General features: G+C 44.5%; 1 long non-coding RNA gene across 2 annotated transcripts in view; it reads right to left on the reverse strand.

Annotated features, from left to right (window-relative positions):
- The window catches only part of LOC113903522, a 57038-nt gene extending 35060 nt beyond the window's left edge, over positions 1–21978 (reverse strand). For both annotated transcript variants that reach the window (XR_003514165.1, XR_003514164.1), the window contains exons 1-2: positions 17358–21978; positions 17119–17195 (exon numbers count right to left, since the gene is read on the reverse strand). This is a non-coding gene — a long non-coding RNA (uncharacterized LOC113903522). The remainder of the gene's footprint in view (positions 1–17118; positions 17196–17357) is intronic.
- Positions 21979–25105: the final 3127 nt, after the last annotated feature.

Consider the following 25105-nt stretch of genomic DNA (forward strand, 5'->3'; position numbering starts at 1 on the left):
TGTTAATGGCTATAACTGTTTTGGCTGTAACTTCCAGTGCTGTGCTCTTCTTGAATAAAAGAGGTGAAAACTGGGCATCCTTACCTTGTTCCTGCTCTTAGAGAAAGAGCTTTCAGCCTTTCACCATTAAGTATGATATTTGCTGTGAATCTTTCATAACTTGCTCTTATTATGTTGAGATAGTTTTATTCTATTCAGTTTGTTGGAGTCTTTTTTAATCAGGAAAGAGTATTTTATTTTGCCACATTACTTTTCTATATCAGTTGAGATGATTGTGCAGTTTCTTCATGTTGTCGATGTGGCATATTATACTGATCAATTTTCATACATCAAACCTTCTTTGCATTGCAGAAATAAATCCTATTTGGTCATTGTGTATAATACTTTTACTATGCTACCAAATTCTTTTTGCCAGGATTTTGTTGAGGATTTTTCATCAGTATTCATAGGGATCTGCCTCTTGAGAAATTTGTACGCAGGTCAGGAAGCAACAGTTAGAACTGGACATGGAACAACAGACTGGTTCCAAATAGGAAAAGGAGTACGTCAAGGCTATATATTGTCATCCTGTTTATTTAACTTATATGCAGAGTACATCATGAGAAACGCTGGACTGGAAGAAACACAAAATGGAATCAAGATTGCCGGGAGAAATATCAATAACCTCAGATATGCAGATGACACCACCCTTATGGCAGAAAGTGAAGAGGAACTCAAAAGCCTCTTGATGAAAGTGAAAGAGGAGAGTGAAAAAGTTGGCTTAAAGCTCAACATTCAGAAAATGAAGATCATGGCATCCGGTCCCACCACTTCATGGCAAATAGATGGGGAAACAGTGGAAACAGTGTCAGACTTTATTTTTCTGGGCTCCAAAATCACTACAGATGGTGACTGCAGCCATGAAATTAAAAGACGCTTACTCCTTGGAAGGAAAGTTATGACCAACCTAGATAGCATATTCAAAAGCAGAGACATTACTTTGCCAACAAAGGTTCGTCTAGTCAAGGCTATGGTTTTTCCTGTGGTCATGTATGGATGTGAGAGTTGGACTGTGAGGAAGGCTGAGCGCGGAAGAATTGATGCTTTTGAACTGTGGTGTTGGAGAAGACTCTTGAGGGTCCCTTGGACTGCAAGGAGATCCAACCAGTCCATTCTGAAGGAAATCAGCCCTGGGATTTCTTTGGAAGGAGTGATGCTAAAGCTGAAACTCCAGTACTTTGGCCACCTCATGTGAAGAGTTGACTCACTGGAAAAGACTCTGATGCTGGGAGGGACTGGGGGCAAGAGGAGAAGGGGACAACAGAGGACGAGATGGCTGGATGGCATCACTGACTCAATGGATGTGAGTCTCAGTGAACTCTGGGAGTTAGTGATGGACAGGGAGGCCTGGCGTGCTGTGATTCATGGGGCTGCAAAGAGTCGGACACGACTGAGCGACTGATCTGATCTGAGCTGATTTGATCCATAGGGATATTGGTTTGTAATTTACTTTTCTTGTAATATCTTTGTCTGGCTTTGGTATCAGGGTTAAACTGGCCTTATAGAATGAGTTAGGAAGTGTTCCCTCTTCTACAATTTTCTGGAAAAGCTTGGGGAGAATTGGTATGAAATTTTTCTTTAAAATGTAGAATTCACTAAGTGAAGCCCTCAGGTTGACAGCTTTTCTTTTTGGGGGAGATTTTTGATTACTGATTCAATCTCCTTGCTAGTTATAAGTCTGTTCAGTTTTTCTCTTCATGGTTTACTCTTGTTAGGATTTGTGTTTCTAGGAAACTTACCAGATGATCTAAATTATCCAATTTGTTGGGCATACAGTTGTTCATAGTACTCTCTTTTTTTTTTTTTTTTTTTCTATTTTTTCTTTTTTTTTTTTTTTTTAAACTTTACAATATTGTATTAGTTTTGCCAAACATCAAAATGAATCCGCCACAGGTATACCCATGCTCCCCATCCTGAACCCTCCTCCCTCCTCTCTCCCCATACCCCCCACTCTGGGTCATCCCAGTGCACCAGCCCCAAGCATCCAGTATCGTGCATCGACCCTGGACTGGTGACTCGTTTCATACATGATATTATACATGTTTCAATGCCATTCTCCCAAATCTCCCCACCCTCTCCCTCTCCCACAGAGTCCATAAGACTGATCTATACATCAGTGTCTCTTTTGCTGTCTCGTACACAGGGTTATTGTTACCATCTTTCTAAATTCCATATATATGCGTTAGTATACTGTATTGGTGTTTTTCTTTCTGGCTTACTTCACTCTGTATAATAAGTTCCAGTTTCATCCACCTCATTAGAACTGATTCAAATGTATTCTTTTTAATGGCTGAGTAATACTCCATTGTGTATATGTACCACAGCTTTTTCATAGTACTCTCTTATAATAATTTTTATTTCTGTAGAATTGGTAATAATGCCCACACTTTTAATTCTGGTGTTAGTAATTTTTCTTAGCTCATCTAATGGTTATCAAGTTTCTTGATCTTTTCAAAGAACCTACCTACAAAATTGTTTAAATGAAGTAATTTCCAGGGCTTCCCAGGTGGTGCTAGTGATAAAGAACCCGCCTGCCTATGCAGGAGACAGAAGAGACACAGGTTCGATCCCTGATCAGGAAGACCTCCCCTCCAGAGGAGGAAGTGGCAGCCCACTCCAGTATTCTTCCCTGGAGAATCCCATGGATAGAGGAGCCTGGCGGGTTACAGTCCATAGGGGTGCAAAGAGTCAGACATGACTGAAGCAACTTAGCATGTAGTTGATTTCTGATGTTGCTTTATCTTTATATAAACCAAAGTGATTCACACATACAAGCATGTATATAAATATATGTATATATGTGTGTATTAGATTCTTTTCCATTATTCAGTTGCTCAGTCGTGTCCGACTCTTTGCAACCTCATGGACTGTAGCACACCAGGCTTCCCTGTCCATCACCAACTCCTGGAGCTTGCTCAAACTCATGTCCATCAAGTCGGTGACGCCATCCAACCATCTCATCCTCTGTCTTCCCCTTCTCCTGCCCTCAATCTTTCCCAACATCAGGGTCTTTTCTAGTGAGTCAGTTCTTTGAAGCATCAGGTGGCCAAAGTGTTGGAGCTTCAACATCAGTCCTTCCAGTGAATATTCAGGACTGATTTCATTTAGGATTGACTGGTGTGATCTCCATGCAGTCCAAGGGACTCTCAAGAGTCTTCGCCAATACCAGTTTGAAAGCATCAATTTTTTTGGTGCTCAGCTTTATGGTCCAGCTCTCACATCTGTACATGACTACTAAAAAAACTATAGCTTTGAATAGATGGACCTTTGTGGGCAAAGAAATGTCTCTGCTTTTAAATATGCTGTCTAGGTTTGTCATAGCTTGTTTTCCAAGCAGCAAACATCTTTTAATTTCATGGCTGCAGTTGCCATCTGCAGTGATTTTGGAACCCAAGAAAATAAAGTCTGTCACTGTTTCCATTGTTTCCCCATGTATTTGCCATGAAGTGATGGGACCAGATGCCATGATCTTCGTATTTTGAATGTTGAGTTTTAAGCCAGCTTTTGCACTCTGCTCTTTCACTTTCATCAAGAGGCTCTTTAGTTCCTTTTATCTTTATTACATAAGGGTGGTGTCATCTGAGGTTACTGATATTTCTCCTGGCAATCCTGTTTCCAACTTGTGCTCCATCCACCCCTGCATTTTGCATGACATACTCTGCATATAAGTGAAATAAGCACAGTGACATACACAGCCTTTACGTATTCTTTTCCCAGTTTGGCACCAGTCCATTGTTCAATGTCCGGTTTTAACTGTTGCTTCTTGACCTGCATACAGATTTCTTTTCCATTATAGGTTATTATAGGATATTGAGAATTGTTTCCTGTGCTAAACTGTAGGTCTTTGTTGGTTATCTATTTTGTATATAGTAGTATGTATATTTTAATCCCAAACTCCTAATTTATCCTTCCCCTGCTTTTCCCTTTCATGGCCATAAGTTTGTTTTCTTTGTAAGTCTATTTCTGTTTTGTAAATAAGTCCGTTTGTTTCCTTTTTTAAGATTCCACATATAAGCGATGTCATATAATATTTGTGTTTCTTTGTCTGACTTCACTTATTATGAAAATCTGAGGCAAATGGCCTTATACTATGCTTTTTTTAGGATGGAGTAATATTACATTGTGTATATAGAACACATCTTTATCCATTCATCTAATGATGGACATTTCCACTGCATAATTGTAAGGAATTTGATTCAGGTCATAACTGAATGGTCTAGTGGTTTTCCCTACTTTCTTCAATTTAAGTCTGAATTTTGCAATAAGGAGTTCATGATTTGAGCCACAGTCAGCTTCCAGTCTTGTTTTTGCTGACTGTATAGGGCTTCTCCATCTTTGGCTGCAAAGAATATAATCAATCTGATTTCAATGTTGGCCATCTGGTGATGTCCATGTGTAGAGTCTTCTATTGTGTTGCTGGAAGAGGGTGTTTGCTATGACCAGTGCACTCTCTTGGCAAAACTGTTAGCCTTTGCCCTGCTTCATTCTGTACTCCAAGGCTAAATTTGCCTATTACTCCAGATATCTCTTGATTTCCTGCTTTTGCATTCCAGTCCCCTATGACAAAAAAGACATCTTTTTGGGGTGTTAGTTCTAGAAGGTCTTGTAGGTCTTCATAGAACCTTTTAACTTCAACTTCTTTGGCATTAGTGACTGGGGCATAGAATCAGATTAGTGTGGTATTGAATGGTTTCCCTTGGAAACGAACAGAGATCATTCTGGCATTTTTGAGTTTGCACCCAAATACTGCATTTTGGACTCTCTTGTTGACTATGAGGGCTTTCTTCATTTCTTCTAAAGGATTCTTGGCCACAGTAGTAGATATAATGGTCATCTGAATTAAATTTGCCCACTCCAGTCCATTTTAGTTCACTGATTCCTAAAATGCCGATGTTCACTCTTGCCATCTCCTGTTTGACCACTTCCAATTTACCTTGAATCATGGACCTAACATTACAGGTTCCCATGCAATATTGTTCTTTACAACATCAGACTTTACTTCCATCTTCAGTCTTACCTGCTACTGGGGTTTGTTTTCACTTTGGCTCCATCTCTTCATTCTTTCTGGAGTTATTTCTCCACTCTTTTTCAGTAGCATATTGGGTACCTTCTGATCTGGGGAGTTCATCTTTCAGTGTCATCTCTTTTTGCTTTTTCATACTGTTCATGGGGTTCTCAAGGCAAGAATACTGAAGTAGTTTTCCATTCCCTTCTGCAGTTTAAATTGAAGAAAGTAGGGAAAACCACTAGACCATTCAGCTATGACCTAAATCAAATCCCTTACGATTATACACTGGAAGTGACAAATAGATTCAAGGGATTAGGTTTGATAGAGTGCCTGAAGAACTATGGATGGAAGTTTGTGACACTGTACAGGAGGCAGTGATCAAGACCATCCCCAAGAAAAAGAAATGCAAAATGGCAAAATGGTTGTCTGAGGAGGCTTACGAATAGCCGAGAAAAGAAGAGAAGCTAAAGGCAAAGGAGAAAAGGAAAGATATACCCATTTGAATGCAGAGTTCCAAAGAATAGCAAGGAGAGATAAGAAAGCCTTCCTCAGTGATCAGTGCAAAGAAAGAGAGGAAAACAATAGAATGGGAAAGCCTAGATATCTCTTCAAGAAAATTAGACATGACAAGGGAAATTTCATGCAAAGATGGGCTCAATAAAGGACAGAAATGGTATGGACCTAACAGAAGCAGAAGATATTAAGACGAGGTGGCAAGAATACACAGAAGAACTATACAAAAAAGATCATCATGACCCAGATAACCATGATGGTGTGGTCACTCGCCCAGAGCCAGACATCCTGGCATGCAAAGTAAAGTGGGCCTTAGAAAGCATCACTACGAACAAAGCTAGTGGAGGTGATGGAATTCCAGTTGAGCTCTTTCAGATCCTAAAAGATGATGCTGTGAAAGTGCAGCACTCAATATGCCAGCAAGTTTGGAAAACTCAGCAGTGGCCACAGGACTGGAAAAGGTCAGTCTTCATTCCAGTCTCAAAGAAGGCAATGCCAAAGAATGCTCAAACTACCGCACAATTGCACTCATCTCACATGCTAGTAAAGTAATGCTCAAAATTCTCCAAGCCAGGCTTCAACAGTACACGAACTGTGAACTTCCAGATGTTCAAGCTGGATTTAGAAAAGGCAGAGGAACAAGGGATCAAATTGCCAACATCCGTTGGATCATTGAAAAAGCAAGAGAGTTCCAGAAAAACATCTACTTCTGCTTGATTGACTACGCCAAAGCCTCTGACTGTGTAGATCACAACAAACTGTGGAAAATTCTTAAAGAGATGGGAATACCAGACCACCTAACCTGCCTCCTGAGAAATCTGCATGCAGGTCAAGAAGCATCAGTTAGAACCGGACACAGAACAACGGACTGGTTCCAAATTGGGAAAGGAGTATGTCCTGGATGTATATTGTCACCCTGCTTATTTAACTTATATGCAGAGTACATCATGTGAAATGCCAGTCTGAATGAAGCACAAGCTGGAATCAAGATTGCTGGGAGAAATATCAATCACCTCAGATATGCAGATGACACCACCCTTATGGCAGAAAGCGAAGAAGAACTAAAGAGCCTCTTGAAGAAAGTCAAAGAGGAGAGTGAAAAACTCTCCTCAACACACATTAAAACTCAACACACATGTACACCCATGGTGGATTCATGTCAATGTATGGCAAAACCAATACAATAAAGTAAAAGTAAATAAATAAATACATAAAACTGAGATTAAAAAAAAACGAAGATCATGGCATCTGGTCCCATCACTTCAGGGCAAACAGACGTGGAAACAATGGAAACAGTGACAGACTTTATTTTGGGGGTTCCAAAACAACTGCAGATGGTGACTGCAGCCATGAAACTAAAAGACGCTTGCTCCTTGGAAGAACAGCTATGACCAACCTAGACAGCATATTAAAAAGCAGAGACATTACTTTGCTGGCAAGTTCCTTTAATCAAAGCTGTGGTTTTTCCAGTAGTCACATATGGATGTGAAAGTTGGACCATGAAGAAAGCTGAGCACTGAAGAGTTGATGCTTTTGATCTGTGGTGTTGGAGAAGACTCTTGAGAGTCCCTTGGACTGCAAGGAGATCCAACCCGTCTATCCTAAAGGAGATCAGTCCTGAATATTCATTGGAAGGACTGATGCTGAAGCTGAAACTCCAATAGTTTGGCCACCTGATGTGAAGAACTGACTCCTTGCAAAAGCCCCTGATGCTGGGGAAGATGGAGGGCAGGAGGAGAAGGGGACGACAGAGGATGAGATGGTTGGATGGCATCACCGACTCAATGGACATGAGTTTGAGCAAGCCCCGAGAGTTGGTGGTGGTCAGGGAAGCCTGGAGTGCTGCAGTCTGTGGGGTCGCAAAGAGTCGGACACGACTGAGCGACTGAACTGAAAACATCAAAGCACCCCAAGTGTGCACCAACAGATGAATGGATAGGCAAAATGTGGTCTATACATATGAACTATTACATAGCCTTAAAAAAGAAAGTGTGAAATATGTAACATCAGAGATAAACTTTAAGGATATTATTTAAGTCACAAAAAAGACAAATGCTGTATGAACCCACCTACATGACTTTACTTAGAATAGTCAAAACTGTAAGGATAGAGAATAAAATGTTGGTTGACAGGCTGAAGGGGACGAAAATGAGGAATTACTCAGTGTGTGTATAGTTTCAGTTTTATATGCTGAATAGAGTCATGAGGATGGAAGGGTGGTGATTACTACACAGCAGTGTGCATGTATCTAGTACCACTGAACTGGACTACAAAAACTGTTAAGATAGTGTATTTCATATATGTCTATTTCACATAAACATTACATTACTCCTGAGTGACAGGAGTGTCTTTTGCTATTCTTAACAATCCCATCTCATCCGCACCTGTGTTTATGCTACATAAACACACAGGTTAATGAACTTACTGTTCGTGTTGGGGGAGCAGCTGTGCCTGGAGAAGCATGGAAGCGCTGTCCCCCACCCCACTCCTTGCCCTATATGCATTTCTCCCATTTGCCTGTCCCGAAGTTTCACCCTTTGTAAAAAATAGCAAAGTGGTCATTGTAAGCAAAGCTCTATTCTGAGTTCTGTGAGTCATTCTAGTGAATTATTGAACCTGAGGGGTGAGTATGTGGAAAATCTTGAATTTACAGCCAGCTGGGCAGATGTGCAAGTAGCCTGGGGACCTCGCTGGCAGCTGCTATCTTAAGTGTGGGCGGTCACTTCAGTGCTACTCAGCCTTCAACTCTGGGGTCTACACTCACTCGGGTTTGTTCAGAATAGAATAGAACTGCCAGACACCTAGTTGGTTTCAAAGGTTGTTGTTGGAATGACACAACCACCCCATCACGATTCCCACAGTAAAGATGAGGAAAGTGGAAGAGAGAGATGTGAGGGGCCTCACCCAATGTAAGAGAGCAGCTGGGATTCTAGCCAGGCTGCCTGACTCCAGATTTCACACCAGTAACTTTTAACAGCTCTCCCATTCCTTACATTCCAACCATAAATGAAATGATGTTTTCCACGGGCAATTCCATATTTTCCTGCTTCTGTGTTACTGCTCATCTTCCCTGGAACACTCTTCTCTCCCACCTCTACGTTCCAATACGACATCAAGGTCAGGCACCAGTGCCAGCTTGTGAAGCCCTCACCCAGCCCCAGTGCTCAGCTGCAGCCGTGGAAACACACTTCATGTGCTGGCAACGACAGAACTGACCTCCAGGCCAGCGGCTTCACTCTGGACTCAGTGCTGTCCCTGTGCGGAGGCCATATCACCCCCGGGCTGCTCCCGGCCATGACTGAATATAACAGATGCCTCCAGACAGCTCTGAGGCTAGCTTTGGCTCAAGGACTCCCAATGGCCTGGCCACATCTTCCCTGGGCGGCCCTCTCTTCCTCCCAACCCTCAACTTCTGTTTCACTCAGGGGTCAGGCTGCATTGTGGCTGGATGGCTCTCCCAGGTTTTCTCAGTTCCCTCCCTGTTTTCTCACAGCTCCTACCGACTAATCAATCCTTGCACAGTTAATCCTGTCTTGGAATCTACATTTTTCTCTGTATTTCCCATTTTATTATCTATTTACTATTTCATTAAAAAGTCTCTCTCAAGCTTTTAATTTATATAATTTATGGGAACCAACACCACCACCAAAAACTCTGGGCAACTACCTACACTGTGGTTATTGTGTGCCAGTGACATTTCCAAATTTATATTTAATACTTAAGTAAAGAATAGCAAGGAGAGATAAGAAAGCCTTCTTCAGCGATCAATGCAAAGAAATAGAGGAAAACAATAGAATGGGAAAGCCTAGAGATCTCTTCAAGAAAATTAGAGATACCAAGGGAACATTTCATGCAGAGATGGGCTCAATAAAAGACAGAAATGGTATGGACCTAACAGAAGCAGAAGATATTAAGACGAGGTGGCAAGAATACACAGAAGAACTGTACAAAAAAGATCTTCATGACCAAGATAATCACGATGGTGTGATCACTCACCGAGAGCCAGACATCCTGGAATGTGAAGTCAAGTGGGCCTTAGAAAGCATCACTATGAACAAAGCTAGTGGAGGTGATGGAATTCCAGTTGAGCTATTTCAAATCCTGAAAGATAATGCTGTGAAAGTGCTGCACTCAATATGCCAGCAAATTTGAAAAACTCAGCAGTGGCCACAGGACTGGAAAAGGTCAGTTTTCATTCCAATCCCAAAGAAAGGCAATGCCAAAGATTGTTCAAACTACCGCACAATTGCACTCATCTCACATGCTAGTAAAGTAATGCTCAAAATTCTCCAAGCCAGGCTTCAGCAATATGTAAACCATGAACTTCCTGATGTTCAAGCTGGTTTTAGAAAAGGCAAAGGAACCAGAGATCAAATTGCCAACATCCGCTGGATCATGGAAAAAGCAAGAGAGTTCCAGAAAAACATCTATTTCTGCTTTATTGACTATGCCAAAGCCTTTGACTGTGTGGATCACAATAAACTGTGGAAAATTGTGAAAGAGATGGGAATACCAGAACACCTGATCTGCCTCTTGAGAAATTTGTATGCAGGTCAGGAAGCAAGAGTTAGAACTGGACATGGAACAACAGACTGGTTCCAGAAAGGAAAAGGAGTACGTCAAGGCTGTATATTGTCACCCTGCTTATTTAACTTATACGCAGAGTACATCATGTGAAATGCCAGCCTGAATGAAGCACAAGCTGGAATCAAGATTGCCAGGAGAAATATCAATAACCTCAGATATGCAGATGATACCACCCTTATGGCAGAAAGTGAAGAGGAACTCAAAAGCCTCTTGATGAAAGTGAAAGTGGAGAGTGAAAAAGTTGGCTTAAAGCTCAACATTCAGAAAACAAAGATCATGGCATCCAGTCCTATCACTTCATGGCAAATAGATGGGGAAACAGTGGAAACAGTGTCAGACTTTATTTTGGGAGGCTACAAAATCACTGCAGATGGTGACTGCAGCCATGAAATTAAAAGACGCTTACTCCTTGGAAGGAAAGTTATGACCAACCTAGATAGCATATTCAAAAGCAGAGGCATTACTTTGCCAACCAAGTTTTGTCTAGTCAAGGCTATGGTTTTTCCTGTGGTCATGTATGGATGTGAGAGTTGGACTGTGAAGAAAGCTGAGTGCCGAAGAATTGATGCTTTTGAAGTGTGGTGTGGAGAAGACTCTTGAGAGTCCCTTGGACTGCAAGGAGATCCAACCAGTCCATTCTAAAGGAGATCATCCCTGGGATTTCTTTGGAAGGAATGATGCTAAAGCTGAAACTCCAGTACTTTGGCCACCTCATGTGAAGAGCTGACTCATTGGAAAAGACTCTGATGCTGGGAGGGATTGGGGGCAGGAGGAGAAGGGGACGTCAGAGGATGAGATTGCTGGATGGCATCACCAACTCGATGGACGTGAGTCTGGGTGAACTCCGGGAGTTGGTGATGGACAGGGAGGCCTGGCGTGCTGTGATTCATGGGGTTGCAAAGAGTCGGACACGACTGAGCGACTGAACTGAACTGAAATAAACATTGTTAATGTTCATTAATATACCATCTGAAATCATCCAGAAACTCCTAGTTAGCTACAAAGCACACATTCGGAAATCTGTTTCTTAAAGGACCCAGATGGATAGTCCCTGGGTTTAAAGATCGTCTTCCACCCTGAGCCTCCACAGCATCTCATTGGTGCCCGCATCGGGGCACTTGACACAGCCAACCTTGGACAGCCATTACTGCCTTATTTCTCCTACTAGACTTTAAGCTTCTCGCGAGACTCTAAGCCTGAGTCTTTTTTTTTTAATCCTTCTCTACACTTAGTATACAGTCTATAATTATTTTATCTGTTCACTAGTGAATGAATAAATTAGGACCTGCGAACAGGGAACACAGACTAGGAGGGGAATATTTCTTAAAGTCTTCTCTCTGTGATGTTAACAAGTATCATCTGGAGGGAAAGTTCATGGTCACACCAAGTTTAGGAAGTGCTGAGCTGAACAAAAATTAACCGATGTCTTTACTGTACAACTTCTCTGAGCATTTAAGATGCTCCTTTCATTTTGTGACTCTCCAGAAAGCAATGTCCTTCTATGGTCCATAGAATTGGTGTTCTGAGGAACCCAGATTGGGAAGCGTAATTAGAAAGACCAAGGAAAGCTTCCAGGATGCGTGGTGCATCCGAGATGATTCTGAAAGAACTGCAAGGGCTTCAGCAGGCCAAGATGGAAGAGAGAAAGTGAAGAACTTTGCGAGGAGCATTTAGTAAATTACAGAGGCAGGAAGGGACCAGTCACATTTGGAGAAATCACATAGACTGTTTACTAGGTTCCCCTGGTGGCTCAGACGGTAAAGAATCCGCCCGCAATGTGGGAGACATGGGTTCAATCCCTGGGTTGGGAAGATCGCCTGGAGAAGGGAACAGCGACCCACTTCAGTATTCTGGCCTGGAGAATTCCATTAACAGAGGAGCCGGGCAGGCTACAGTCCACTGGGTTGCAAAGAGTAGGACACGACTGAGTGACTTTCACTTTTATGAGAGCCTAAAGGGTAGCAAGAGCAGAAAGGAAGGTCATGGAGGAACTGCATTTTAGACTATGATATTTGGCCTTTATCCTATGATGCTATGAAAGTTTCTGCACCAGGAAATGATGGGATAAATGGTGACAAAGGGAACCGTTAGTTTTAATTAGAAAAGCATGGTGCATGTTTAATGGTTCACCAAGAAGAATTCCATATGCTGCAAAACCAAAGAAAGCAATCTCAGGTTTTATAACCAAGGCAATCTGTTTGTCACATTACTAAATCCATAGCCATAATAAGGCTTCTGCAGTGCTTAATGTTCTGGTTTGCAATACGTGTTATGGGAAAGAATCTATTAAAATGTTATTAAGATGAACAAATCATCTTGCATCAACTTCTTTGGGAAAAAAGCTATAAATTACATCATCTCAATTTCTTGCCTCTTTTTTTGGCCCAGATTTGTCGCTTACAGTCACATATTTGGGGCAACTGAAGTTAGTAACCTTTAAGCAAACCTGTAGCTTATTCTCATCAAGATATATGTGGTACTTGCGGACATTATCGTTCAACCAAAAAGCTGGTATATGGCACAATGCAGAAAGAGGTGCCAGGGCATGCACATCTGAGTCTGTGCTCTTAGGAAAGGCTGGTTGTTGCAGAGTTGAAATTTAACTAATCAGCTCTTCTTCACACAATTAAATTAAAAGCAAATACTACTTTATAAGTTGAAAATATATTTGTCTTCAATATGCAATGATGGGAAAGTTGAATATATTCCAGATCTAACATATTGCTTTGGTATATATTATCCCAAAGAAGCATTTTTAATTATTTTCCATTTTAACCTGCAACATTTTGAGTTTTGATCATTTCAAATCATTGTAGGAAGAATTCAAACCCTTCCAGAGACATTTTCGTGTTTTCTGAGGGTATGTTCAGTTATTGAAATATGTCTTTGCAGTTATTTTTCTCAGGATACAAATAGGATTTTTATCTTTTGGGGTTTTTCCAACTTTAATGCATATACCTTTCAGTTTACAACCTAGGACTCTTCCTCAATTCTTCTCTGTCTAAAGATATTGGATTGGCCAGAAAGTTCATCCAGATTTTTCCATAACATTTGACAGCATAATTCAAATGAACTTTTTGGCCAACACAATACTATCACCACCACTGATTCATACTTGACTGCAGAAATCCCTGAATGTATTCATTTAATCCTCCTCATCCCATCTCATTGGCTCCCTGCCTTAGAACTTTTACTCATGCTGTTTCTTCTCTTCCTCACCAAGATAACTATCACTTACCCAGAGAAATTTTCCTTGATGGTCATAATTGAGTCAGTGCTTCCTGTATCACTTCTCGTAGCCTTTCCCCACTCCTAAATCTTACCACTTATGTAATTTTCATATTTGTGTTATTACTTAAATAGTAGCCTGATTTCCCCTTGGACCCTAATTTCCCTGAATTATGGGATGGATGGTGAGATAAGGAATCTAGTAGATCTTTTCTATCAAATAATAAATTAAATCACATTTAATTTATACATTTCAAACTCTGCAATGTGATATTCAGGAAATTATCTGATTTGGAAAGTTGCCCAAAACTTTAAAGTTTTTTTTGGAAAATTCCCCAAACCTGAAAAGAGGACAAGAACTACCAGAAGGTGAGAAAGGTTTGGCTAATTTTTAAAGAACATTGGATCTGCTTTGGCTAGTAGAAACAAATCAGAAGATAAATCTGTCTAATCAGGTAGGCATACCTCTGGTCAAGAAAAAAAAAGAGATAATGTGAATTGGAGATGAAGAGATTCATTAGGGAGTTTGTGAGGGACACATATGCACTGCTATATTTAAAATGGATAACCAACAAGGACCTACTATACAGCACGGGGAACTCTGCTCAATGTTATGCGGCAGCCTAGACTGGATGGGAGTTTAGGGGAGAATGGATACACGCATATGTGGCCGAGTCCATTTGCTGTCCACCTGAAACTATCACAACACTATTAATCAGCTATACTCCAGTGAAAAATAAGAAGTTTAAAAAGAAAAAATATGATGAACTATGACACAGTGATATAACAACAATAAAAATATTAACTACTCAGCTTTAATAAACATAGAAAGTCTAGGCAAAATATATTTCTGGGTATATGTAAAATTTTAAAAATGGGGATGGGAAAGATAGGTGAAGGGGATCAAAGGCACAGACTTCCCATTATAAATAATATGTCACTGATATAACAATGTACAGCAGTGACTATAGTTAATAATCCTGAGTAGCCCATTTGAAAGTTGCTGAGAGAGTGTCTTAGAGGTCTTCATCACAAGAAAAACATTGCAACTATGTGTGGTGACAGATAATAACTAGACTTATCATGGTGATGGTTTTGCAATATATGCAAATATCAGATCATAACTGTGTATACCAGAAATGAATATAATGCTGTATGTCCATTTTAACTCAATGAAAATTATTTTGAAATGGCACAGGAAGAAATACTGAATAGACTAATAAGTATTAGGGAAATTGAGCATTCGCAAAAGTACCCAGACCCAAAGGGTATTCTTAAGGCATTAAATATTTGTGTCTTCCTGGAATTTATATATTGAAGCTTCATTCCCAATGTGGATACCTATCAGGAGGTGGGGCTTTGGGAGGTGATCAAGTCATGGGATTAGTGCCTTTACAAAATAGACCCCAGAGAGCTCCCTTATTCACTTCCAGCCATGTGAGGGTAAAGCAACAAGACAACAGTCTATGAACCAGGTCCTCACCAGACACTGAAACTTCTGGCACCTTGGACTTGCCACCCTCCAGAACTATAAGAAATAAATGTTGTTTAAGCCACCAAGTCTATGGTATTTTTGTTACAGCAGCCGAAATTAAGACAGATATCGTGGATGTAATCTACCACACTTCCAAGGAATAGATAATCACCATCATATGCCAGATTCTGAAACTAGTAAGAAGAATAAAAAAAAAAAAAAAGTTCTTTATACTTGTGAATCCTAACAAAATATTAGACAACCAAGTCTAACAGGTATTGATGATGCAACAGCATCAAGAAGTTTATTCTAGAAATTTAAATTAAGCACGTTAGGATCAGAACATCAGTAACATTAAGACCTAAGGTACTAAGAATTAAAGGGGAAAAAATCATGTTATTATGAAAATAAATGCAGAAAAGTACTAGGTAATATTCAATACCTATTATGATTTTTATTTTTTTAAATCTCAGCTGGGAATATAAAAGTATTTTCTTATTTTGACAATATCTCAATAACAAAAAAATCATACTTAGTCAACAAAACATTACACTTAATAGAAAAACCTAAATATGTCTACCATCATCATGATGACTTATTATAAATCTGGAGATCCTGGCAATCACTGAGACAAGAAAACAAAATAAGAGCTAAAAGAATTTGAAGAGATGATAAAGCTGTCTTTATTTGCACATTGGATCATCTGCATGGAAAATTCAACAAGACCATTAGATGAGTCATTATAACTAGTAAGAGTTCATCAATATTGCAAGATAAAATATTAACTCATAAAATTTAATGTAATGTTCTTTACCGATGATAGCCAATGGAGAAATAAAATAGAAAATCATTCGTAACAGTTAGAAAACCCATCACTTACCTGGAGGGAGGGTACAATGAAACGTTCTTAACTGCAGTGGTGGTTACACAACTGTATACATTATGTCAAAATTCAAGAACTGTCCACTAAACGGGTTCATTTCATGATGAAGAGGGTGTGGAGAAAAGGAAACTCCCCTAAACGATTGGTGGGAATGTAAACTGGTGCAACCACTGTGGATAGTAGCATGGAGTTGCTTGGAAAACTAAAAATAGAGTTACCATGTTATCCAGCAAACCCACTCCTGGGCATATCCCTGGAGAAAACTCTAATTCAAAAAGATACATGTACCCTATGTTTATAGCAGCACTATTCACAATAGCCAAGACGTGGAAGCAACCGAACTGTCCACCGACAGATGAATCAACAAAGAGGGAGCACATGTACACAACAGAATATTACTCAGCCATAAAAGAACAAAATAATGCCATTTGCATCAACATGGATGGACCTAGAGATTACCATACAAAATGAAATCAGAAAGACAAATACGATGTGATACCACTTATGTGTGGGATCTAAAACATGACACAATGAACCTGTCTACAAAACAGAATTATGAACAAAGAAAGAAAACAAACTTGTGGTTGCCAAAGGGGTGGGGGACGGAGGAAGGATGGAGTGGGAGACTGGGGTTAGCAGATGTAAGCTTTTACATATAGAACAGATAAACAACAAGTTCCTACTGCTTAGCACTGAGAACTATATTCAATATTCTACGATAAGCCATAATAGAAAAGAATGTATATGCAAAACCGAATCATCTTGCTGTACACCAGTCATTAACACAGCATTCATTGTAAATCAACTATAATTTTTTCTAAAAGGGTCCATTTTACTATATGCGAATTATACTTTTTTTTTTTTTTAAGCAGACAAAAAAAAAAAAATCACCAGACTCAAAAGTACACCAAATCCCGAAGCTGTGAAGGGCACACATGTGCCCCCAACAGGCCTGAGAGCCGCCCTGGGCCTTCTGCTGAGCGTCCCCCTCTGGCTCTGTCGACTTCTGCTCCTGGAGCAGCCAAAGAACTGTGTGAGCCTGGCTTCCCTCACCCCTATAAAGCCCCCAACACACACATGTGCCCGCCCTTTCCTTTTCCTTTTCCCTCCCTTCCTGTTGCCCACGTTCTCCCCAGGAGAGGCCCCACCGCCACCTGCTCAGAGCCGAGCTTCAGAGTAAAGCTGGTGACCCAAGACCACTGTCAAAACCACGCCGGACACCTCATGGGTCAGTCAAGCCTTTGCGGGCTGATCCAAGTCCCCAGATCACCCTCAAGGACAGCACTGCTTCTACAGGGAAGTAACCACATGAACAAAGAGCATTCAGAGCACACCCTGTCCCAAGCTGAGGACAGTCCGTACTTTGGTCTCCTTGGAACAACTTACCCTTCTGGGTTTCAGGCTGAACCAGGGTGTAGGGAGGTCTAGCAGAAGCCCTGGGGTCAAGCCGTCCTCGGCTGGGCCTAAGGAGAACATGGCAAGGCCCAGGTCAGCTCAGACAGACGGTGAAGCCAATGGAGAGTAGATGGAGACTGTGGCCTTTGCTCTCTGCTCCCCCACCTCCTGGGCAACCCCCTACCTGTTCCCTCGTGTATCCAGCCCCCTGGTGCCTTCACCATACGAACCTCACTTGGAAAGTCTCCCACCAACTCTTCCAAGATGCAAAGTCCCAGGCACGAGAGGGAAGAAAAAACTTCCAGTGTCACCAGCCAGGTTTGTTTCCTGAACGCTGAGATGCCGAAATTTGCAGCAAAGTGTGTTTGCTCGGGGAGCGTGGGGAAAGGTGATGAGGAAAAGCTGTGAGGATGGTTGTTCTGCGCGTGTGTGACTCCGCTATGGGCCAGAAGTAGCAGACCACGTGTTCCCGCTCGCTCAGATGACGGATGGGCGGTTCCATCCAGTCTTAACCAACTCAGCTCCAACTAGACACAGCTGAGTCCAAGTTTCTAGAAAACAACTCAGGCAAACATGTTAGCGGCCTTGGGTTCTTAAAATGACCATGCTTAGTGAAGGCAGGTGAAATGGGTTTAACCCACGGCCTCAATGGGACCTACTCTATCAGGGAGAAAGCCTAAAACTAAGTCAGAGCCACTCAGATGTGTTTGGGGCAGGGGTGGGCACCCAGGGTGGGGGCGGTTCTTGTATGTCTTCAAATAGGTATCTGGTGGCGGGCCCAGTGCACTGACCTTAAAGGAGTCTCTGCCACACCCTTAACCCTGGCAACCCTTGACCCTCCCACTAACCCCAGCCTCAACCTCAGCATCCTTCTGGTACCAAAGACCATTCTTAAGACTGCAGAGGGGCCACTGGTGATGGCCAGAGTCCCAAGCCTGCTGTTGCCACCTATTAACATGAGCTGATTCTTTTTATCAGCACAGATTAGAAAGGGTCTCCTGTCTCAATAACCCCTAGGAGCATCTCAGCCTCCTACGATGTTGCTAAGTTTTGCAGGCCAGAGCAACTGGCTCCATAACACCAACTTCTCCTGTGTGGGGAGAAGCCCAACTTGAGCCTCCTGGCTCTGAGCAAAGATGTCTTGCCCTGGAGGAGCAAGGAAGTCTCCTCTTGTTTGTGTGAGATCTAGAGTTGAGTGTTGGGCTTCAACGCTCTGCCAGAGATCTGCAGCCTGACCCTCCTTACAATCCTGCCCGTCGGCAGCTTCACAAGGTGACTAGATGTCACTGCTTGACTTAAAGTGCTCACGGACTCCCTGCAAGCCACATCTGAGGCTCTTGTTGGCAGCCCTGCCAGCCCCTACATCCATCTGCAGCCCCAGACAGCACAGCAACCCCCACCTGTCACCCCACTTCCTTCCCAGCCTGGCACAAGCTCCTCACTTCTCAACTGCTTCTCTCCCCAGCTCACGTGGCTGCCCCTTCTGTGTGCCCCTCAGGACCTGGCCCTCATCACTGTCCCTCAGCTGGATGGCTCACTCCCAGGGCATCAGGAAGCATCACCACAAACCAGTGTCCTTCATCTGTGTGCTCCTGCCCAGAACGGGTCTTCAAAAACACATCAGACTCTCACCTTCCTGTCACCATTTATCTGGCTTCCCAGGAGTCAGGGGGCGGCAGAGAAGACTTGCTGAGGCTGAACTAAATACCTATCAGACCACAAGGAGCAGATGGTCATCTGTGACCTGGCCTGGAGGGACGAGGGATCTTCTTTTCCTCTGGGATTTATGAACACCCATGGTGTGGAGTCCCAAAACATGGCCTTTTCCCTTGTAGGGTCTGGGGTATTTCATCCTCTCATTGAAAACTGTTCTAGGAGGGGTCCAGAGCACACAGACCTCACTGAATTGAGGCCTGTGGGAGAGTCTGTGTGTGAAGGCTAATCAGAGTCCCGGGCATCTGGGCCACCAGACACACGGACAAAAAGGAGTGCAGATTCTGAGAGGAAATCACCCCACGAGGGTGATTAAGCCACCTTAGGGCCACAACTGGGGCTTCATGTGTGCTCAGCCGTTTCAGGTTGCCACGGATGAGCCATGACCAAGGATGATTCCAGATTGTGTTTGACCTGCTCCTGTACTGGACCCCACAGCGGGGCATTTATACAAAGGCCTCCAGACTTACCAGCCGGGACAGGGCTCAAGAGAACCAGCTGCTGCCACTCAAACTCCTGCTCAAGTCAGGAGGCTCCGAGCAGTACTGCTGCCCCCACAGCCCTGTCCAGGGGCCATTTAGCACCAGAGCTGGGGCTGGTCCAAGGAGGAGGGAGAGAATGAGGAGGCCCGGGGGTTTGCAGCTCCAGGAATGGCATGGATCAGAGTCGGCATGACCTTCAGTAAGTCACGATGCTCCCCAGACCTTGGTGTCTGTGTCTGTGCTGTCTACTGGTGGATGGCAGTCCTTATAAAGAAATGAGGAAATGTACATGAAAGTGATGGAAAACTAGTGCACGACAGATGTACCAACTACTTCCAGAGGTCCCTTCCAGTCCTGAGCCGTATGCACGTACATTTCTGTGAAATCCAGACTCCGAGGGGCCAGTGGTTTGATGACCTGGCAGAAGGACATGGGGAGCAGAGGGAGAGGAAGGAGCTGGACAGGCAATCTTCCTGGTGACACAAGCATGTGGTGACCACAGGGGCCAGTGTGGTCGTGAGGAGAAACGCCAGCACATTACAAAATGCCATGTGTCGTCCTCAACATCCGAGACATGGAGACCCCCTCCTCAGGAAGCTAGAGGTATTTCCTGGTGGCTTGTCCACTCCTAAGATCTGGATCCATCATTGATCTTTCTAGTACAGCAAACTGTAGCACCCCCAGAGACCTACCCCTGGGGGGAGAGCTGCAGGGGGCCACTGTGCTCGGAGCCCAGCCTGCCGGGGTCCTACGTCACTGCAAGAGCCAGAGGGCAGGCGGGCAAGAACAGAGACTCTGGGGGGCCATCACAGCATCCAGCCGTCGGGAAGGGCTGAGGCACAGCCACTGGTCTCTCCAGCCAGGCTGTCCTTCTAGGGAGCCCGCCCCAGGCAAAGTGCCCTGGAGGACACATCCGCATCCAGCAACAGCTGGCGCTCCGTGAAGACAGCAGCTAGAAATCTGGGGGGGAGAGTGCATGGGCGAAGGCAGGGCCGCCAGTGCCTGCCCGGGATCCCAGCCCCCCGCCTGTGTCTCGTCTTCTCATCTTGAAAAGAACTGCATGGTCATCCTCTTTTGTTCCCTGACGTTTTTCAGCGCCACCTCGGTGGGCTGCCCCCTTTCACAGAGTCACTCCAGGACAGTGACTCAAACGGGAACTCAGCTGCCCCAGGTCTACTTCTCTGTTTCTCTCATTTCCCCTCCGGGACAAACCTAGGTCAGCAGCTGTGGCAGGTTCTTGAGCAAAGATGCTGGGGCCCAGGGGACTGCCTTGTCTGATCTCTCAGCCTCTCTCACTCAGGCCTTAGATTTATCCAGAAAGAGTGCCTTCCTGTATGTCTGTGGGCTGATTACATAAATACAGTGTTGCATCTGCCCTGGGCTCCTGGAGACCTCAGCATCAGACTGACTTCAACGCCGAATGAACAGAACGCAATCCGTGAAGAGGACCAGGAATGTCTCAAAAATGTTCTTTCTTCCCATTCCAGCTGTGCCATGATGACATTACACAAAATGAGATAAGATAACATTTTTTGAGAACTCTGACTCTCCGGCTCTGTGCCACAGAAGGAAATAAGCTCAATCTAATTACACAGAACAAATAGCTGTGCTCCTCTCCCTGTGCACGGCCCTCCCAAGGGTCCTTGGTCGGCTCCCTGCCTCCACCTACCCCCATAAGACCATTTTGCAGGAGCTGACACACCTCCCTCACAGCCATGGCCCCAAAAGGGAGTCAGCTATGACCCAGGCTTCCTCTGCTGTTTGTTTCTCTTGGTGACTGTTTCTAGGTCTGGCCACTGGATTTCAGCTCTCAGAACAGAACTGATGTTGCAGAAATAAACCGCCCAGAGAGCTTTGCAGGAGGAGGGCCCCCCACCCACAGCCCTGGAGCACACAGGGCTGCCACTGGGCACAGCTACTCACCTGGTACATCCTGCAGCCTCCCCGCCCAGCAAGGCCCAGCCTGGAAAGCTGTGGTACCAACATGCGAGTCCCCCGAAAGTCTGTCCCAGGGGCTACAGCAGAGCTGTTGGGGGGTCCCCTCTTGCTTGGGCTCTAGCCACCTTGGATCCCCCACCCCCAAGACACTGGCTTTCCCCAAGACTGGCACAGTCACTCCTGGCCTGGGGCCCGCCTTTGAGCTCAGCTTCTGCCTGCATTTGCCCAGTTCTATTTATCAAGCACTTTCCAGGGCAGACCTCACACAGGTGCTGGGGACTCAGAAGCAAGAGGACATAGTCACTGCCCTTCAGGGAGCTTGCGATCCTATGACTTAAAAGGACAACACAGACTCTACTCTTACCCTGCCCCCACCATCCAGGGCTCTGCCAGAGCCTTGTTCCCAGCCTTTTCCAAACTCAGAAACATCCTTACATGCAACAGCTTTCCAACTGCTGAATCAAACATACAAGATGCAAAAACAAAATCAAGATGCTTCTGGCCTCTGTCTTCACTCTGAAAAGCACAAAATCAGCACTTCCCAAAACGTGAGAAAAGCAACAGCTAAATATATGCCCCTGAGTAACAGAGGCTAGGTTGATAAAAACAAAATGTCCTATACTGTGAAAGCCACTTGCAGATAAAAGGTGAGCAGTGTGGGGCTGGGTGTCCTTGGCGGCTCACAGGTAAAGAATCTGCCTGCCAATGCCGGAGACACAGGTTCTATCCCTGGGTTGGGAAGATCCTCTGAAGGAGGAAATGGCAACCCACTCCAGTATTCTCGCCCGGGAAGTCCATGGGCAGAGGAGCCTGGTGGGCTACAGTCCGTGGAGTTGCAAAAGAGTTGGACATGACTTAGGGACTAAACAACAGTGACAGGTGGGGCTGGCTCCTGTCCTATTTCTGGGCTGGGCTGACTGCTAAGCCCAGGCTGAGAAGAACTGAGAATCTTCATGTTACCAAGTGGAGTGAGGAAGGCTGTTTGTTGAACTGGGGTTTTTCAGAGCTGACGACTTTGATTTGTCCATGGACAGTAATGGCAATGACTTGGCTAGAAGGCACAAGATGCACAGAGTCCCTAGAGGTGGAAGAAACTGCCCTCCTCCCTCCAGCCAGGTGGGGAAGGGAAGCGGTCACTTTCTCTGGGTGGCTGCTGTGGTCGGTGTATGTCATGGGTCAAGGGCACACTGTGTGTATCCTCAGATTGGAGAGGAGTGCACTGCATCCTTCCAGGAGCTAGAAACCTCGGCAGTGGGGATTCCAGGAATCGAGGAAGTAACTTTGAGGGGGTGTGGCTGCCTAGCTGACCTGAAGTTAGGTCACCCATCCTCCCCAACACACCCCAACACAAAAACAGGATGCTCTACAAAGTGCTGAGGTGGCTAAAGAATTAGCTGGCTGTCCCCAGCGTCTCTCCCCCTCCTTAGAGAAGCAGGAGCCCCCTGGCAGTGAAGGGGAAGCAAGGGTTTTTATTTGGGGGGGTGGAGAGGGAGTCACTTCTGAGCTCAAGACTCCACTCTGTCATTCACTAGCTAGAGTTACGTCTGTGAAAGGGGGCCGAAGGCTGAGACCAGCCCCTCCCTGCCCCACACCCACCTGCAAATTAGGAGTCTTCAGGAACATGACTGAGCGACTTCACTTTCACTTTTCACTTTCAGGCACTGGAGAAGGAAATGGCAACCCACTCCAGTGTTCTTGCCTGGAGAATCCCAGGGACGGGGGAGCCTGGTGGGCTGCCGTCTATGGGGTCGCACAGAGTTGGACACGACTGAAGCGACTTAGCAGCAGCAGCAGCAGGAAGTGACCAAGTGGAACTCACTGCAGGCCCTTGGATCAAACATCTCACAGAAAGACACACCTGAGGATAGTGTACAAGGTTGTTTCTTGCAACATTATTTACAGTGGCAATAAAAGGAAATAATCTATGTATTCTATTGGGGAATGGCAAAAGAAATTACAGTGCATTCAACTATGAAATCCATACTATGAGCGATTATGCAGCTATTATAAAGAACGGGTTAGAGCCACATATAATTTCCAATAAAATGATTTGCTATGTATTAGAAACCAGCAAACTACATATTTGGAAAAATATATTTTATCTCTAAAATGCAGTTCTCATTAAAAAAAAAATAAATGTGGGGAGACAGGAAGGTTTACGTATTTTACATGTCAATCAAGAAAGACATGAAAGAATATATATCCAACTGTTCATATTAGTTCCCTCGGGAGCCTGGAGTTTATGTGAAAGCTTAAGTGTTGCTCAGTCTGTCTTACTCTGCCATCCCATTAACTGTAGCCCACCAGGCTCCTCTGTCCATGGGACTATCCAGGCAAGAATACTGGAGTGTGTTGCCATTCCCTTCTCCAGCAGATCTTCCCAACCCAAGGATTGAACCAGCGTCTCCTACATTGCAGGTGGATTCTTTACCATCTGAGCCACCAAGAAGTCCTAGAGTTTACTAGAGTTTATAGGGCGGTGGGGAGGGCAGCGGGGGAGGGGGTGGTGGGGAGGGGCAGAATATATACACACTCTCATAAGTATATGTTTGTGTGTATACATATATATGTATCTTTGCACTGCTTGATATGTTGTAAGCAAGTATTTTCAAATTTAAAAATCAATATAGAAAAGGTTAATAAAAACAAATGTCAAAGGCTCTTTGCCATCCCTTTAATAATCATCCACTCCTTTCACAACCATAGATCTGCTGATATTTACCCGGGTTTGAGGCCACATTTCTCCGCCTTCCTGTAGCCAGGTGACTGCTGGCCAGTGGAGAGTGAGCAATGGATATGTGTGGTTTCTCGGACGAGATCCCTTAAGCGGGGCAGGGGTGGGGAGGGCATGTCTCTTCTTCCCCCACCCCCCACTGCCTCCCCTACCCCTCTTCCTCCATCCTGCCCTGGGGGCATGGACAAGACAGCGGAAGCTCACCTTGGACCTTGAGGCTCAAGGCCACACCCTCTGGACAGCTGAGCAGGCCTGGAGCCCTCACACTGCCCTCAGGGGCCTTCCTTCAGGCTTTGCCATCAAAAGGAAAGAAACTTTCGCCAGGTTCAAAGTACTGTTATCTGGAGTCTTTCACATGCAGCCAAATAAATCCTCCTTCATGTCAGACACAGAAAAATTAGACTTCTTCTTGGTTATGAGATTCTGCTGTGATGCCACACACAGGACCACATAAGAACAGGACGTGTCCTACAGGCGAGAGAGATGCCTGAAGCCTAGAGCTGCTCAGACACCCAACTGAGGGTCACACAGCAAGGTGGGCACAGCAGGTCCGGGATGCCAGAGCTGACTTCTGGACTGGAACCCAGCCCTGAGCGGTGCTTAACTCTGCCCTGGCTGTAGGACCTTGATGACAGAGAGGCCTGGGGGCTGCAGTGATGCAAGGGAGATTTCTGCAAGAGAGGCAGGTTTGCACTGAGCAGCCTGCCGGCCTCCCAGGGGCATCTATGTTGGACTGACACCCTCTCTGGCCTCCCTTCCCTCTCTTCTCTGGGAAGACCTAAGCATTTCACCAGCAGTTCAGCACCGTGACCTCTGAAGTAGTTTCCTGGAAGGAAAGGCAGTCCTGGGGCAAGATTTACAAAACCCAAGGTTTTGCTCCTTCACATCAGGCCCCTGGGCTGCCATTCTGGCTGCCGGGGTTGAGGCCTGGACCCTCCACCAGGGGAAAGTACTGCCTTGGATTTTGGAGGGAAAAGCATTGCTCCCTCCTCTGCAGCAGCCTTCTGGGGTGCTCTCCATCAGCTCTGCAGTTTATGGAGTGACAGTGGAAGAAGGGAGAGGAAACACAGGCCCAAATCCAGAATCCACATGCTTGTCTGTCTTCACCGGT

This window comes from Bos indicus x Bos taurus, chromosome 13 (genome assembly GCF_003369695.1).
Source record: "Bos indicus x Bos taurus breed Angus x Brahman F1 hybrid chromosome 13, Bos_hybrid_MaternalHap_v2.0, whole genome shotgun sequence".
Taxonomy (NCBI): domain Eukaryota; kingdom Metazoa; phylum Chordata; class Mammalia; order Artiodactyla; family Bovidae; genus Bos; species Bos indicus x Bos taurus.